This window comes from Odocoileus virginianus, chromosome 26, assembly GCF_023699985.2.
Source record: "Odocoileus virginianus isolate 20LAN1187 ecotype Illinois chromosome 26, Ovbor_1.2, whole genome shotgun sequence".
NCBI classification, from domain to species: domain Eukaryota; kingdom Metazoa; phylum Chordata; class Mammalia; order Artiodactyla; family Cervidae; genus Odocoileus; species Odocoileus virginianus.
In genome coordinates this window covers 6,941,022-6,957,047 of record NC_069699.1, presented here as the reverse complement: position 1 = coordinate 6,957,047, position 16,026 = coordinate 6,941,022, and the positions used below count along the sequence as shown (strand labels likewise).

The following is a 16,026-nucleotide window of genomic DNA, read 5'->3' as shown; positions in this document are numbered from 1 at the left end:
GAAATTGAAAGTATATAATTCAGATGCCTGGAAAATTCACAAATGTATGTGTGTATATGTGTACAAAGAAAAAGACAGAAAGACACAGACATGAAAGATTCAAGGCAGAAAATTACTGTCATAGTCAGAAGCTCTAGAAATTAGGCAGATTATATTTTAATTCCTAGCCCCTCCCTGCCTAGTTACATGCACTTGGGCACATCTTATACTTTTCTGAATATCATTTCCTCAACTGTAAAATAAACACTCATATATTATATGAGTTATTATAAAGAGTAAATGCATGTATAGCACTTAATACAAGCGCCAAGCTCTTCGTAAACAATGAAATCTAATCACCATTGTCACTGCCACTTTCTTCTTGCCTATCCAGCAACTGAATCACAAAGCACAGCCTCTTGGACAAAGCCGGTGTTGGTAAACTCCTCTCGCAGACCTTTGATCCTGAAAATCAAGTCTCTGTCAGCTGTGCGTTCCTATGAGCTGACTTCCCAAGAGTCAGCTCACCTACCTAGGGGGTGAAGATTCACAGCAAGTTGTCACACGGGAAGATGAGAGGCTCAGATGGAAAAGCACAGGTGGGTACCACTCAGGGTAGCAGGCTTCCTTTCTTAGCACATCAGCTGCAGTGTGGCTGACCCTTCTGCTGGCTCCTAGACATCTTGTGGCTGGTCTAGGAAAGGGGAAATGAGGATCTGAAGAGTTGAAAATGATGTAGGTTCCTCCACTGTACTACAGGGAAGGGGAGGAGGGGAGAATTGAATTCATGAGAATAGATCATGGTCTCCAAATCTGGAAATTAGATTCAAGTGACAATATAGTCTGTAGCTGTACTGTTCAACATTAGCCAATGTGGCTACTTATGTCTGCATTTAAATTTCTTAATGTTAAATTAAATTTAAAAATCCATTCCTCAACTATACTAGCCCATTTCAAATTTTCAGTGGCTACATGTAGCTACTGGCTACCAAGCTGGAGAGCATAGCAAAACAAAAGTAACATTTTCATCATTGCATAAAATGTTGTTGGTCTTTGCTGACCAATAGGGAAGAGACCAAAAGAAACCCTATTAACTATATCTAGCCAGGCAAATTTTCTTGACTTCTGCAAGACTCTTGGTTCCCACGTGGTCTGGGAACTATGAGAAGCCTACAAAGGATTCACTCAGAAGTCTTGGCAAGTAACAGCCTCTTGACTCGTGACAAACTCTGCAGCCCTCAGTCAAGACAACACGAAGGAGGACTTTGGGCTGCTAGACGGGGAGCCATTGCCAAAAGAGCCATTTTTCAATGAACTCTTTAATTTGCAAGGGAATCTGCAGAGGAACACGTTGACCACCTTCCCTTTCCTGGATGACATTTCCATCATGCTTGGCAGGTGGGACTCCCTCCTGGGTTTCACTACTCTTGGTCGAAGGAGCACAGAGCTCCTTGGTATCACTTCCAATGTTAACTTTCCTCCTCTGGATATTCTTCCAATGTGACATCAAAATGCCAGCATTAAAGACTCATTCATAATTTTCCTGCAGGCTGGAAGAAGGATTCAGGGTCTTAGTAGGCAATTTATCAGCAAGGTAGCTACTTCAAAGACCACCGGGGCCAGTGAGTAAAAGATGTGGATTCAGGAGTCAAACCATTTTACAAGAAAAATGGTTTGCACTCTTTAAGAAAGTCAGTGTCATGGGAAAATTAGGACAACTGTTTTAGGTTAAAGACATTTTTTAAAAAAGACATAACTGAATGTAACATTTATACCTTGATTGGAAGACTGGTTCAAAGACTAAAGAAACATAGCTATAAAAGGCCAGTTGAGAAATGTTGATTATGGATTAGATTTTAAGTGAGGATGTGGCATTAATGTTAATATTCTCAGAAGTAATAATGTCTTTAGGCTGATAAAGGAAAGTGTCCTTATTTTTAGAAAATGCTTGCCAAATAAAATATTTATGCAGAGATCTCACGTCTACAATTCTTAAATGTTTAGACGCTTATATTTTTTAAAGGTATAAATATGGAGAATTAGAACAAATATGGCAAACTATTAATTGTTGAACCTAGATGGTATAAAAATGGCCATTACTTTATTTTGCAGCTTTTCTCCACGTCAGAAAATACTCAGCATAAAAGTCTGAGTTGTGGAAGAATAAGAATGACTTTCACAGGAGTCAAAGTCTAAGCAAGAAAATGTCCAACAAGGATCACAAATCTAGAAAGATGGAGTATATAGAGTAACAGATGCTACAACCTGATCCAAAAATAAGCCAAATCCAATTGCATTATTCTATTGAGTATTTGCTGGGTATTACCATGTGCCAAACTAGGCACTCCATGTATATTATTTAATTCAATCTTCATGATTCTTCCCAAAAGAATCATTATCAATATTTTGCTGATAGACAAAAGACTGAGGCTGGTAGAATTTTAATACCTCGACCAAACTTACATAACCATGAAGAGGCTGAGTAGGATGCAAATTAAAATCTGTCCAGTGCTCAATCCCATGCTAATTGCCTCTTGTTAATTTAGCATCAATAGTAACTCTTCTCTGTTAGATTCAGTAGTGAAAGAGAATGAATTAAGTCTTAATTATATAAGAGATAGAGACAGATGGAGAGGGTGGGGGAGATAATTGATTCTGGCTACCAGGGCCTCAGTAAATATTCCAGATTCTGGTCCTTGGAATTTTATGGGGAAAGTGATAGGTTCTCAAAGCATATTGAAGCTCTAGTACCCTTTATCAAGCACCTGGGTGCCCCATGGATTGAGACTGTCCATGGTATTTTAGAAGTCTAAAGTGGGGGTTGACAAAATCAGCTCTCTCCCTTACGACCCTAGAAATGAGTCAGGTTACTGCCTCTATGCCAGGCACAGCTCCAATTTACTAACAGTTACCCATTCTCTTGAGACCTTCTTCTCTTTCTCTGACAAGCTAGCAACTTCTTGAGATATATCACTTGTCACTGAATGCTGCTCTTTCCATTTTTCTTTTAAATATGAAGGCTTGGTAAATTTTATTTATTTTTTTGTTTATTTTTGGCTGTGCTGGGTCTTTGTTATGCATGAAGGCTCTCCAGTTGTAGCGTGTGGGCTTAGTTTCCCCAAAGCATGTGGGATCTAAGTTCCCTGACCAGGAACTGAACCTGCATTCTCTACATTGGAAGGTGGATTCCTCACCACTGGACCACTGGGGAAGTCTCCGATTTGTTCTTAAGTGAACTTTTTAATGGGATAATCTGGCCAAGAATCTCTTAAATTCTAAACATTTTCACTGAGCCTTTGCCATAAATACCTTTCATGCACTGTTTATCCTCTGTAACCATAGTAAGGCACAACCTTATAATCTCATCAGCACACATGCCAACCTGCATTCCAAGCACAGGAAGTGAAGGGGATGATGGCTGAGAGTGTTCATATGCCAACAAGCCCCGATACTCTTGGAATGTAACACTTTGAGACTTCTGAGGTTTCTAATCAATGGGAAACACTGAACAAAGTGATCCTTGGATTTCCATTAATAAATAGCTTCCCATAGACACAATCTTGTACTTGGCATGCGGTAAACACTGAGATGACTCACACCATGTAGAGTGTGATTTCTGGGTGGCAGAGTACCCCTTCTTGCAACTGGTTAACTCTGCATGAGCTTCCATGGCTGTGCTTGTTGTGAACTATCACCTTTTCACAGGACAGCGACTGGGACCTTTTGGCTTCTATGCTACCATAGGTAGCAAAGCACCAAACATACATTCCCATTTGGCCGAATGAACCAATGGGTTCAAGGAGATCAGTTTTGCTGGAAAAGCTGGGATACAGTATGACATGGGAAGCACAGTATAGATAACAAGCTTCCAAATTCTTGCTTCCTAGTGTTGGCATTTGGATGACTCTTCTGCTATATCAAGTTGCCAACACCTTTTACCTGGATTCCTGCCATAGCCGCAATTACTTCTGCCACCCCACTGGCATACACGTTCTCCACAGAATGGCCATAAGAGTCTTTTTTCAAAATGCAAATGAGGGATTTTTCTGGTGTTCCAGTGGTTAAGACTATGCACTCTTAATGCAAGGAGCCGGGCTGATTCACATGCTGGTTAGCGAACTAGATACCACATGCTGCAACTAAGACCTGGCACACCCAAATTTAAAAAAAAAAGCAAATCATATACTCGGATATGTGATAAGTTTAAAAACGTTTACAACTTTGATGCTTTCACACTGGACTTGAATAAGATCCTAACTCCTTGTGATGATTTCATCTAAAACCTGTCCTTATACCAAGTAAACACCAAACCTCATTTTTTTACTCCTCTCTGCCACATATGCCCCCTCCACCCACTCTGCCTCCCTTTCCGTCATCAGAAACTCTCTCCCTTGCACAGCTTCATGTGGCTTGTTCCTCATCCGTCAAGTCTCACATTAAATGTCACCATCTCGGAGAGACCATAGGTTACCACCCAAAGGGACAGGACTCATACATTTTTTCTCCACTGCTGTGCCTTGACCCTTTTCTTCATGTGATTATTTATTTTGTCCTTCTTATACTTGCCCATTTTCTGTCTTTGTTAGCACAGGTTTGGCTTTATGAGAGCAAGCACCTTGCCTGTGCTCAGCCCACGACACTCAGAGCACAGCTCATGGCTCATATTCAGTGAATAATTATGGCCACTGAAGATCACTGACATGCTAACAGTGGTTCATATTCAGTGAATAATTATGGCCACTGAAGATCACTGACATGTTAACAGGCACTGCATGTCATATGTGTGCATGTCAGGGGCTTGATGGAAGCAGATGAAAAGAAAGGAGACCTTTCCCAGGCAGGATGAGATATGGGAATACTTACTCATCAGGAGAAGATGGAGCCATTCTCCCTCCCACCCCACCTCAAATCCCTCAGGGAAGACTGGTGTTGTCATATCCCAAATAAATAAAGGGGTTAAAGCAATCTTATGCTAGGAGGCAGCAGATCACCTCTCTAGCAGCTTCTCTTCTCTCTCCTAGGAGCTCTGTATTTCTAGATGCTGTTATTCCAGCTTTTTTGCCAGACTTTGAGGTTTGTAATAGCAGGGATTGCTCCATTTCTGTAATGTTAAGACCTAATTCAAGGTCTGATCCAGAGGAGGTGCTTAGAATATGTTTGTGGAAATGGTCATAATATAAAGTTGCTGTTTCTAAAGGTTCCTATTCCAGAGGATGATGAGACAGAAGTCAGGAGGAATGCAGGAATCAATAAAATCAAAACAATTAGAGTAAGGACACATAGCAAGTCTTGAACTTCAGATAAACAAAGGAAAATTCAGACTTCTTTTAATAACTCATTGCCAGAAGTATTTTAACCTATATCGAATATTTTCATACTCAAAGAAGCAAATAATGATTGATATAATCTTATTTTCTGACTCTGAGGGGGCCTTATTAAGTCTACAAATAAAGTCTATTCTAGGTTGTGCTAGAAAAGAAAAGAAAGACCCCACTGTGGCAAAAAAATGGAGCCCTATGGATCTTAGTAATGTCAGAAATCAAAGAGTGCATTGAATAGGAACCTGATTGGAAAGGCTAAAAAACGAAAATTTGCTTGATTGTAATCCTTATATATGACGGAAGTTGGATTTTCTCAGTCCAGTTGTGCTCTCTGGGTATCTGACAAGTCTAAACTGTCTGCTTAAAGGCATTCAATAAATTTCAAGTTGTTTTTATGTCAAAGGGTTGAATTTAGACAAGCTTGTGTTGACTTGAAATTGGACAGCTGGAATTTGTATTTTCAGTCGTTGGAAATTTCAGTGTCGATTTGACAAGTATTGATGATTCTTTATTGACATAAAGCATTTAGACAAATCATGGGATACTACAAAGTACCATTCTTTTGGCTTCTTGATTTGATGTTTCTGCTACCGAAAAAGCCCATTTTTCTACTAACTCAAAATAATCTTCAGAATAGAAGACAATACATTGTTAAGGAAGTCAAGATCCTGTGTGGCTTAGAAGCTAAACTTATAATGAAGCTGTTATTAATGGTAACTTCCATGGTTGCTGTTCTCTGTGCCCTCACAAACTATATACTTTGTCTTGTGTTTCTAAGCTGAATTTACTGGTGGTGCGGTGTCAGTAGTGTGATAAGAGCTGTGATTATGAACACGAATGTGTGATTATGAATACTCTGACCACAGCACAGGTCACTGTTTCTTCTAGAAAGCCAGAGAGAGGTAAGACAGAAGTCTCCCTTCCACAATGTCTACACATTAAGCAAGGCTTGTTTGCTCCTGCTGAATAGGCTCCCAGATAAAAATGCTTCCTTTGGGGAGTTCTTCCCCACTTCTTCCTGAAACACGACTCTCAGAGGAGGGCTGAGATTAATAGTGCATCAGGTTATGCTTAATCTTCTCTCAATATTTCATTTTGCTTTAATCCTGTAACATTTGCATTTCTGAAATTAGGGTATCTGATGCATTGACGTGGGACCCAGAGGCCTTGTTTGGGTTAGATTTATTATCTACTAAATGACTTTCTTAGTGGATCTCTTTGTCTCCATGTCTGGCAGCTAATCTCAATGTTCTATCATGAGCAGATTCTATTATGTGAAAATTTATTATTACTTTTTTTTTTCCAATCTTCTACTTTGCTCTCAGATACTTTATTATTAATAGCAAACCCTAACTAGCACATTGTAACATGGTAAGGAGAGATGTATAAAGTACTCACTTGGGAATAAATATATGTAAGAATCTTTTGAATCTTTACATGTCCCCAAGGCCATGGTTTCAGAAAGAGCTCTTAGTATCATTTCTAAATTGTTTTTTTCAGGCCCAATGAGTCAAGTTCCTGGAACAGGGGACCTTGATAGGAGTTGTACTTCTTGGGAAACCTCATGCCTGGGCAAAGAATAATGGAAACACAAGCCAGGGAAAGTGGTTTAGCCTCTCAGGTGAACGAAAAGCATGGAAAAGCTATGTTTAAAAAATATGTGAACAGAGACAGAGCTGAGAGTCACAAGTGGCAGGAAACAGAAGAAATAGAGAGGGATGGGGGCAGGGTGGTAAGCAGAGAAGGGATATAAGGAAGCCAGAGCAGCACCTAAGCAGCTTTCTGATTATCTGCTGCTTAACTAGCTTAACCTTAGACCTACCAGGTGACTGATTCCACAGTATACACAATACTGAATGCCAAGGAGCTTGGTTGGGAATTTCAGGACAGGTTAGCACCTGGAGCAGTCCTATGACTGGAGGAGGTAGGGTACAGGAACCCACAACCAGTATTAGTAGATGGAGCTGAGGATGGTAGTATGGATGGAGGCAAAGACGGAGATGAAGATGGGTGTGCATTGAAGATAAGAAATGTGATATAGATCAGGATGGAATGATGGAGCTGATCAACACTGGCTATGGGAAGGAAAGACTAGGCAGATCTTTAACCAAAAGGTCTAAATCATGGAGAAAACCCCAATGAAGAGCAGAGGAGGGATTCTGGTTCCAAGACAGATGCTTCTAGAATGAACTAGTCAGAATATCAGCAGAAAACAAATGACATTGCTCAGGAAAGGGCTCTAGACCTACTGAGGAAACTGGAGTGCCACAGAGTAAGATGAGGCTGAAACTAAGCCTTTGTATGGACCGAAAAGGCTGAATCACATTGTTGCTGACTGGATACCAGATGCTAACTTTAAATCTACGAGGCAGCGGACCTACAGCTGCACAAGGAATTCAAGTCTGAGGACTAGGAGACTGCTAAACCCTTCTGCTAGGTCCGCATAAGCTCAAAACACATTTGCTCCTATACGTGCTGTGATGTGCTTAGTCATGTCCAACTCTTTGTGACCTCATGGACTGTAGCCCACCAGGCTCCTCTGTCCATGAGAATTCTCCAGGCAAGAATACAAGAGTGGGATGCCATGCCCTTCTCCTGGGGATCTTCTCTCTTGTATATACCTGCCTAATTCCTAGATTAGGAATCACTTTCAGTAACTGTAACCAGAAACTATTTGTAATTGCATTTTCTGATGAAGCAAAATGATGATAGACAAGAATTAAGTCAATTCTTTTAAATGCAAGCAAAAAATATGAACATATTAGAAAAAAAAACAAAGGCCTTTCAAATATTTAAAATGGAAATAGTCACTGGTTTTATTCCTGAGAATAATTAAAGACTCTCACTTGGGGGAATGTGAATCTAACTTGAAGTTAAATTCTGTTGAGCAGCTACACGAAAACAAAATATGGCTTGGGTCTCAAGTGGAATATGTATCTTCAAGGGCTGCCATTGTTAGAGCAGACTTGCCATAGATATAAATTAATTGTTCCTTTTGTGTGTGTGTTTCACAATAAGGAAGTCAACATCTGTTTGTCCTTTCAGTCAAGCAAATACACTCGTGGAAGACTAACGGAAGACGAAGATACAGAGATGGAAAAAAGATATGTGTCAGAAAAAAGAGAAATGAAACACAAAGGAAGAGACAGGCCCCAAGAGGGAAACCAGAAAGGAAAAAAGAGGATTCACAGCCCCAAACTGTTAAGAAAAAATTCCTAATCAGAGTGTAATTTACTAAAGATTTGTGGCTGCTGATTGTAGTGACATGCAAATGACAGTAAAGTGAGAGGCTCATGGTCAGCACACCTTGAGTGGTTCAGCCATTACAGACGTGTACTCCTCCTGCATTTTTTGATGGAATGACAAAATCAGAGGTCTTTTGTGGTCCTTTATGGTAACACTTATTTTAGGCAAGTAACAGTTAGAAAATTGGACTGGTAGAAATCCAAAGAACAAACTGTTAGCTTTCCTCTGTTCCCTGCTGCTTCAAATATGAAGTCTTCAAGGACAAGAAGGAGCAAGTGAATTTTTAAGAACAAAGTGCTTCTCTCTCATTGATAGAGATTAATATGCAGCTCAGGCTTCAGGGTCACTTTGGGTGAGAGTCCAGTTTCTCAAAAATGAAATGTTCACCTCCTCCTGGGAAACACAAGAAAAAGGTAGGCAGCCAGGCAGCTGCTGGAGACAGCCTCCATAGGCAACAAAGCTGCATGCACCATTCACCCATCCACCATCTCCTAACCTGCCAAAGTTAACCCAATGCCTCCCATAAGTCATACTGAAGAGCCAAGTGACTTCAGGGAAGAAAAACACATTAAGAAATAACATACTCTGGCTTCCAGCCCACACATAATCTCATTTCAGAAAGCCATGATCCTGATTTTGAAGATCCCTATTGGAGATTTCGTGCAGGGAAGCAACTTAAAAGAAATAGTGATGACCTAGTAAAACATACAGAGAACTAGATTCAGCAGTCTTGGGTTCTGTGAAATGGGGCACACTCACTTCACCTCTCTGCACCTCGGTTTTTCTCACATGCAAAGGAAAAATAACAAAACCTCTGCATTATGGGGTCACACATGATAAAGGAGACTACATAATCTTTGTGAAATATGCTTTGCCAATGCTAAAGATGAGGGCTCCTGTTTTTCTGTCACTGTACTTCATCTCTGCAATATAAATCCAAGGAAATAACAGTGGTTCTCTCAGTCATTTAAAAATAGCTATTTTCCCCCATAAACTTTCTGTCCATGGTCCTACTCTGACTCTGTGACTGCCTGCCATTTGAGGGGGATAAGCGTGGAACACGATTCTACGTGGGACATGTGAATCCTGAATCTGCAGTGAGACAACTTACCAGGTTGCCAAACCCACCTCTACTAAGAGGTCTCTGTAGGAGCCTGGGCAGTTATTTGGTCTTTGCTATTTTCTGCTTCAGTTTATATTTCTCAGCTCTGAGCATGCTCCAAGAGCCAACCAAAGAACCATTTTACCATGAAAATCACTCTGAAAACCAAAGCCACATTCAAAGTTGGTTTAGTTGCAGTGAAATCACATGAGAATGCTCATCCTAATGAGTTTATTGTGTCCCTAGTTCAGGGTCCGCTCCATGAGAAGCACAGCAGGAGGACATAAACCCCTGTCTTCTCAACACATCTCACAGCTCTGAGCTTCTCCAATAGTAATTGTCAGTCTGACAGTCTTCATCTTTCACTGAGAGGCTGAACAGAAACGAATAGCTCTAAGTGCCAACCTCTGTATCACATGTTCAAAGGCAACACCTCTCACCATGACTCAATGACTCATTATGCAAAGACCCATAAGAGAGGGATCTTTCTATATCTACAACCGAGAAAGCATGCATCTCACAAAGTCAAGACAAATCATTCTTTGTTAGAAAGAAGTAACCCATCTGGCTGGGCGTTGGCCCCTAATCTGTGCCTCCAGGAAACACAGAGTGCAGTCTGTACTTGTGTTATTTTCTGTTTATTATGACGGCCTTTCCCTCCCTGTCTTTATGGGCCTTTGACCGTCATCCTTACTATATACCACATAGAGATACTTGTATTTTCAAAACATGTTTTGAAAGCTACATAGATCTTCACATAGAAATAATCAAGAATGAGTGTCCAAGAGGTAAAAGCCAAAGTGCTAGCTGGCATTCCAGAGCCTCATGACCGGTCTTGGTCACCCTGCATGTTCCCTAAATTATTGCCATACTGACTTCACTGGCAGTTTTCCTCCTGTACCAATTTGTTCATAGCAACATACTTTTGTCCTCATTTTCCTCTCTCCTCCCTCTGACACTCTTATCCTTAAGTGATGTGCCAGATTACTGCTTGTCCTTCAAGCTGTGGTTCAGATTGAGCTTTCTCTGGGTATACTCCAGGACTGCCCTAGACAGAACTGGGATTTGTTTTCTTGGTTTTAAATCCTCTGAGATCTTACTGCATTTTAAAATTCTGTTACGATCCTTTTAATGGTTCATATATCTGTTCACAGGTCTTTTTTTTTTTTCTTTTTTTTTTTTCTTCCCCAGACTAGGAAGTCCTACAGGACTTACAAGACACGAGCCACATCTGTGCCTCTTTTATCCCGAAGGTTAGCACAGAGCCAGGCACAGAGGAGGGTCACAGTGAAAACACAGGGTAGATAATTCAGAAAGAGACACACACCCGCATGCTTATAGCAGCACTATTCACAACAGCCAAGACGCGGGAACCACCGAAATGTCCATCAACAGATGAATGGATAAAGGATTATATATTCAGTTGACTACTGCTCAGCCAGAGAAAAAGAATGAAACAATGTCATTTGCAGCCACAGGGATGGACCTAGAGATTATCATACTCGGTGAAGTAAACCAGAAAGAAAGACAAATGCCATATGTTATCAACTGTATGTGGATCTAAAATATGAGACAAATGAACTTACTTACAAAGCAGAAATAGACTCCCAGACATAGAGAACAGACTTGAGATTGTCAGGTGGGAGGAAGGGATAGGATAGATTGGGAGGTTGGGATTATATATAGAATGGATGCAAACTATTATATATAGAATGGATAAAAATACAAGGTGGTACTTTATAGCACAGGGAACTGTATTCAACATCCTGTGATAAAGCAATATGGAAAAGAATGTATATATAGGTATAACTACATGACTTTGCTATACAGCAGAAAATAATGCAACATAGTAAATCAACTCTACTTCAATAAAATAAATTTTTAAAAAATATCATTAAAATTATCACCACCATTCCTTCAAAACTGTGCTACAGTCCCCTGAATTTCAAAAGATGTGAAATTTCAACAGTGGAACAAAGGCATCTACTTCCCTGTCATCTGTGACATCTTTACTCTTGGCGAACTTCATGTATCTGGCAGGAATGGGGGAAAGTTATTATTTCTTGCATACTTATGGCTAAAAATCTCATATTACTCAATTGAGAAGCTTCAGGTGGTTTTAGTGCCAGATGGGAACATGCCCAGAAACTGTACTTTAAAAAGCTTTAGGAAAAAAAACAAACCAGATACAGCCTGCGGAGGAGGTTCAACAGGGTGCTTGGAAGCTAAATGGAATGAACAAGATCAGGACTTCAGCGTTTGGGCAGAGTCCTTGGTCAGACTTCCTGGGATGTTCATCTACTCTTTGGCCACCTTGGTATTCACACAGCGTCTGCTGTACCCCAGACGCCGAACACCAGGCACGGAAAGGAACGAGAGGGCCAGACACCTGGCTCCTCGCCACTTCCACCTGCCTGCACTTGAACCGTCTTGTGCATTATTTCACCTGGGGGACTTGTTTTCAGACTTTTCAGCAGAATGTCTGGAAAAGTCATTCCACCTGATGCATGGATACACAATGCATACCAATACACAGTAAGCAGATAATAAAGAGTGAACACAGTGAATGAGATGATTTTATAGCAGGCTAAACAGTGGTAAGTGTTATGAGAAAAGATTGTGCAGGAGCATTAGGGAGCGCAATTGAGGAGGGTGTTCAGGATTGTTCTCAAGGGAAGCAATGGCGTCAGGGGGAGCAGGTAAGGAAAAGTCCCAGGGCTGAAGTCTGCCTGGTGCATCCAGAGAAAGGCGAGGAAGCTGGAGTGGCTGAGAGAGACCGACAGGGAAGGCGGTCAGAGAAAGGGCAGGAGGTGAGGGAAAGGCAGAGGTCTCTGCAGGGACTCTAACTTTAACTCAGAGCAACTAGACACCACTGGGAAAGTCTGAGAAGGGAAGTAACATGTTTCAGTTTATACTTAAAAGTTCTCACTGGCTGTTGTGTTGGGAAGAGATTACAGACAGGGGCAAGAGGAGGACCTAGGACTCTGTGGCTGTGATTATCTGGGGAGAAATGGTCAGAAAAGTGTAGTCGGGGAGGGGAAGACTGGTCCCATTCTAGATATTCTGAAGCTAGTGACAACAGGACTGGATGCAGAGTGACAGAGGAAGTGGATTCAAGAATGGGAGCAGACTGAAGGATGGGATCGTCATAAATGCAAGCAGGAGAGCAGAGGAAGAGAATGGAAGATCAGACAGATGGAGTTCGAGGGCAGGAGGTGAGGAGAGAGAAGGTTGCCTCACACTTTGTTTGAAGGTGGTCAGGATTTAAACAGCATTTAAATGTATTGGACTCAAATACATTACTCAAAGATATTACCTAGGCAACATCATTAGGCAAAGAAGCTCAAGCCTGTCCAAGGGCACTGTGAACCTAAGAGGAAGAATTACAATGAAGACTTGGAAAGTATTATGACTAATTGTAAATAAAAAGAGGGGTGGGGGGGGAGAGAGAGCTGTGTCTTGGAAAACAAGTGAAAAATGTATACCATCAAGGCAGAAGGTGTGATGTACTGTAACAAATCAGGGATGGCCGAGACCTGAGCCTTGAGTTTAGGGATGTATAAATGGTCACTAGTGATACTGGTAAGAGAGCCTTCTGAGGAGTATGTGAAGGTGTGGATGTGTGTGTCAAGTGGTGGGGGTGGGGTTCTTAAGATGTGATCCAAGTGAGTTAAAAGCGGGATGACCCTGAGGGGTGGGATGGGGAGGGAGGTGGGAGGGAGCGGCAGGATGGGGAACACATGTACACCCATGGCTGATTCCTGTGAATGTATGGCAAAAATCACCACAGTATTGTACGGTAATTAGCCTCCAATTAAAATAAAGAAAAAAGAAAAAAAAAGCCAATGAGAAGAGAGGAATTGTAGAAAGTGAGCTTAACAACTGCTTGAGGAAGTTTTGCTTAAAAGGAGCAAAGAATTGAGGTGGTAGCTGGTGGAACATGCCAATTTAGCCTCTAGAAAACATACAAAGATAGAATTTAAAGTGAAACTATGGCGACTTCCCTGGTGGTCCAGTGGCTAAGACTCTGCACTCCCAATGCAGGGGTTCTGGGCTCAATCCCTGGTTGGGGAACTAGATCCGGCATGTTGCAACTCAGAGTTCATATGCCACAATGAAGACAAAGATCCTGTGTGCCCCAACTAAGATACAACACAGCCAAATAAAGAAATAAGCAAATAAATGGATAAATACTTTAAAAAATAAAGTGAAACTATGAAAGGGGAGAGTTAGTAGAAGTAGAAAGAACTCTCAGCTCATGATGCAAGTCTGAGATCTATGAAAGACTGGGGAAGAAAAGAGGATTGGGTAGTAAGGACCTTGGACTGCAGCGCAATTCTTAGAAAGTCACAGGGAGCCCACCACAGAGATGCGGTAAAGTGACTGCCATCCAGGAAGCCTGTGGTGTGAGGCCTTAGGGGTCCACCGTGCTGAGTCACTGCCTGGGCTGTGCGTAGGAAGGACAAAACTTCGGCTCGAAAGCTGAGGCAGGTCCTGACAGTGCTGCCCCTGAAAGTTGGAAACCAAACGAACTCCTCATCAAGTTCTCTCTTGAAGGAAGTTCCAAGAAGCACACCTCCAAGTCAAGGGAATTTTTTGAGAAGAAAAATAACAAACTTCTTCCTGGGATTTTGCTATTCAAGCTTCCACAGCGCTGAAAGCTCTGAGCTCCAACGTGTGCTTGGTCAGCCCAACATGGCTGCCTCTTTTTTTTCTGGGTTCTGTTTCCCCCCATAGCAAACTGGAAAATATTTAGTAAAAAAAAAGAAAAGCTGCAGTGAGTGAGAACCTCATGTCATCTGCTTCCTCTCTCTCAGCAAGTGTAGTCCCTCAAGTCCTGCCTGGGTTGGTTACAGTCAAATGCTTTCAAACCATGCTATGTATCAGTCCCTTTCATTTATGCTGTCCATCTTCCTGAATGTTCTCAGGGGGAGTCTTAGTTCAGTGACTGCCATGGTCATCATCAGAGCCAGAAGGGATGTCAATCAGCCTGGTTGTCAGTCTGTCTTTCTCTGCCACATTCTGCTGCATGAATTCAGTTGTGAAGTGACCACAAAATTGAGTTTGACCAAGGCTGTGAGTTTTTCCAAGTGAGTTGAGTGTAACCAACTCAGAGAAGGACAAGTGGGGAGAAAGAGAAAGACTAAAATTATAGACCATGCAACTGACCAGCTCTTATATAACCAAGATATCTTATATTATTTTTGTCCTCAGGGGTTTTCTATAGCTTTTGTGATCAGGGAATAGAGTCATGAGTGCTCAAAGTATAGTAAACATTCCTCCTGTAGGAGAATCATCTGGGGCATTTATGTAAAAAGCAGATTTTTTATCACACTATGGTTTTTCCAGTAGTCATGTTCAGATGTGAGAGTGGGACCACAAAGAAGGCTGAGCGCCAAAGAATTGATGCTTCTGAACTGTGGTGCTGGAGAAGACTCTTGAGAGTCCCTTGGACAGCAGGGAGATGAAACCAGTCAAACCTAAAGGAAATAAACCCATTGGAAGGACTGATGCTGAAGCTGAAGCTACAATACTCTGGCCACCTAATACGAAGAACTGACTCATTGGAAAAGACCCTGATGCTGGGAAAGATTGAGGGCAGGAGGAGAAGGGGACAACACAGGATGAGGTGGTTAGATGGCATCACCTACTCAATGGACATGAGTTTGAGCAAGCTCCAGGAGTTGGTGATGGGCAGGGAAGCCTGGTGTGCTGCAGTCCTTGGGGTCACAGAGTCAGATATGACGTAGCAACTGAACAACAACAATCTCAATCAGAATTTTCTGAGGAATAAAGCTTAGGAATTTGTATCAAGTTCCCCATGTGATTCATTTGTGGTCCTTCTCCTTTCTCTTCTTATTAGTGAGGTTTTGTGTTTCTTTGGTAATGATCCAACTTAGTGATTAGATGCTGGATATCAAGGAGGACATACACGGGCAGTATCTTTTGCTATAAGACACTAAGCTTCAGATCCACTTGAGGATTATAATACAGCATTGATGGACATAAGCTGTATCTCACAAGAGCTTTCCCCTTGCCCTCCCCCACTCCTCCTCCACCCCAAACCATTCTAGAACCTAAAAAACTCCACTAAAGCATCCCACATCTTACCTTTTGTGAAAATGCCTTTAACTTTTCTTTTTAATACATACAAGTTGTTCTAAAGACGTCTGACCTAAAATGGAAAGAGAACAGAACAAAATACATACATTAACAAAGAAAAGGGGCCTGGCTTATTCCTTTGAACCGGATTTGATATGACACCTTGTCTATTCTTATGGTGTTCTTATTATCAAAAGACAAGAAAACATTCCCAAATTCTGCAATTCAGACTTTATAAGTAACATCAAGGAGTCATACCAGGTGGGCTTGAATAAA

The 16,026-nt window shown here is 41.4% G+C and overlaps 1 long non-coding RNA gene across 2 annotated transcripts in view; it reads right to left on the bottom strand.

Annotated features, from left to right (window-relative positions):
- Positions 1 to 15,825, bottom strand: part of LOC139031291 (uncharacterized) — a 265,400-nt gene extending 249,575 nt beyond the window's left edge. For both annotated transcript variants that reach the window (XR_011483773.1, XR_011483774.1), the window contains exon 1: positions 15,760 to 15,825. This is a non-coding gene — a long non-coding RNA (uncharacterized lncRNA). The remainder of the gene's footprint in view (positions 1 to 15,759) is intronic.
- Between the last annotated feature and the right edge of the window lie 201 nt (positions 15,826 to 16,026).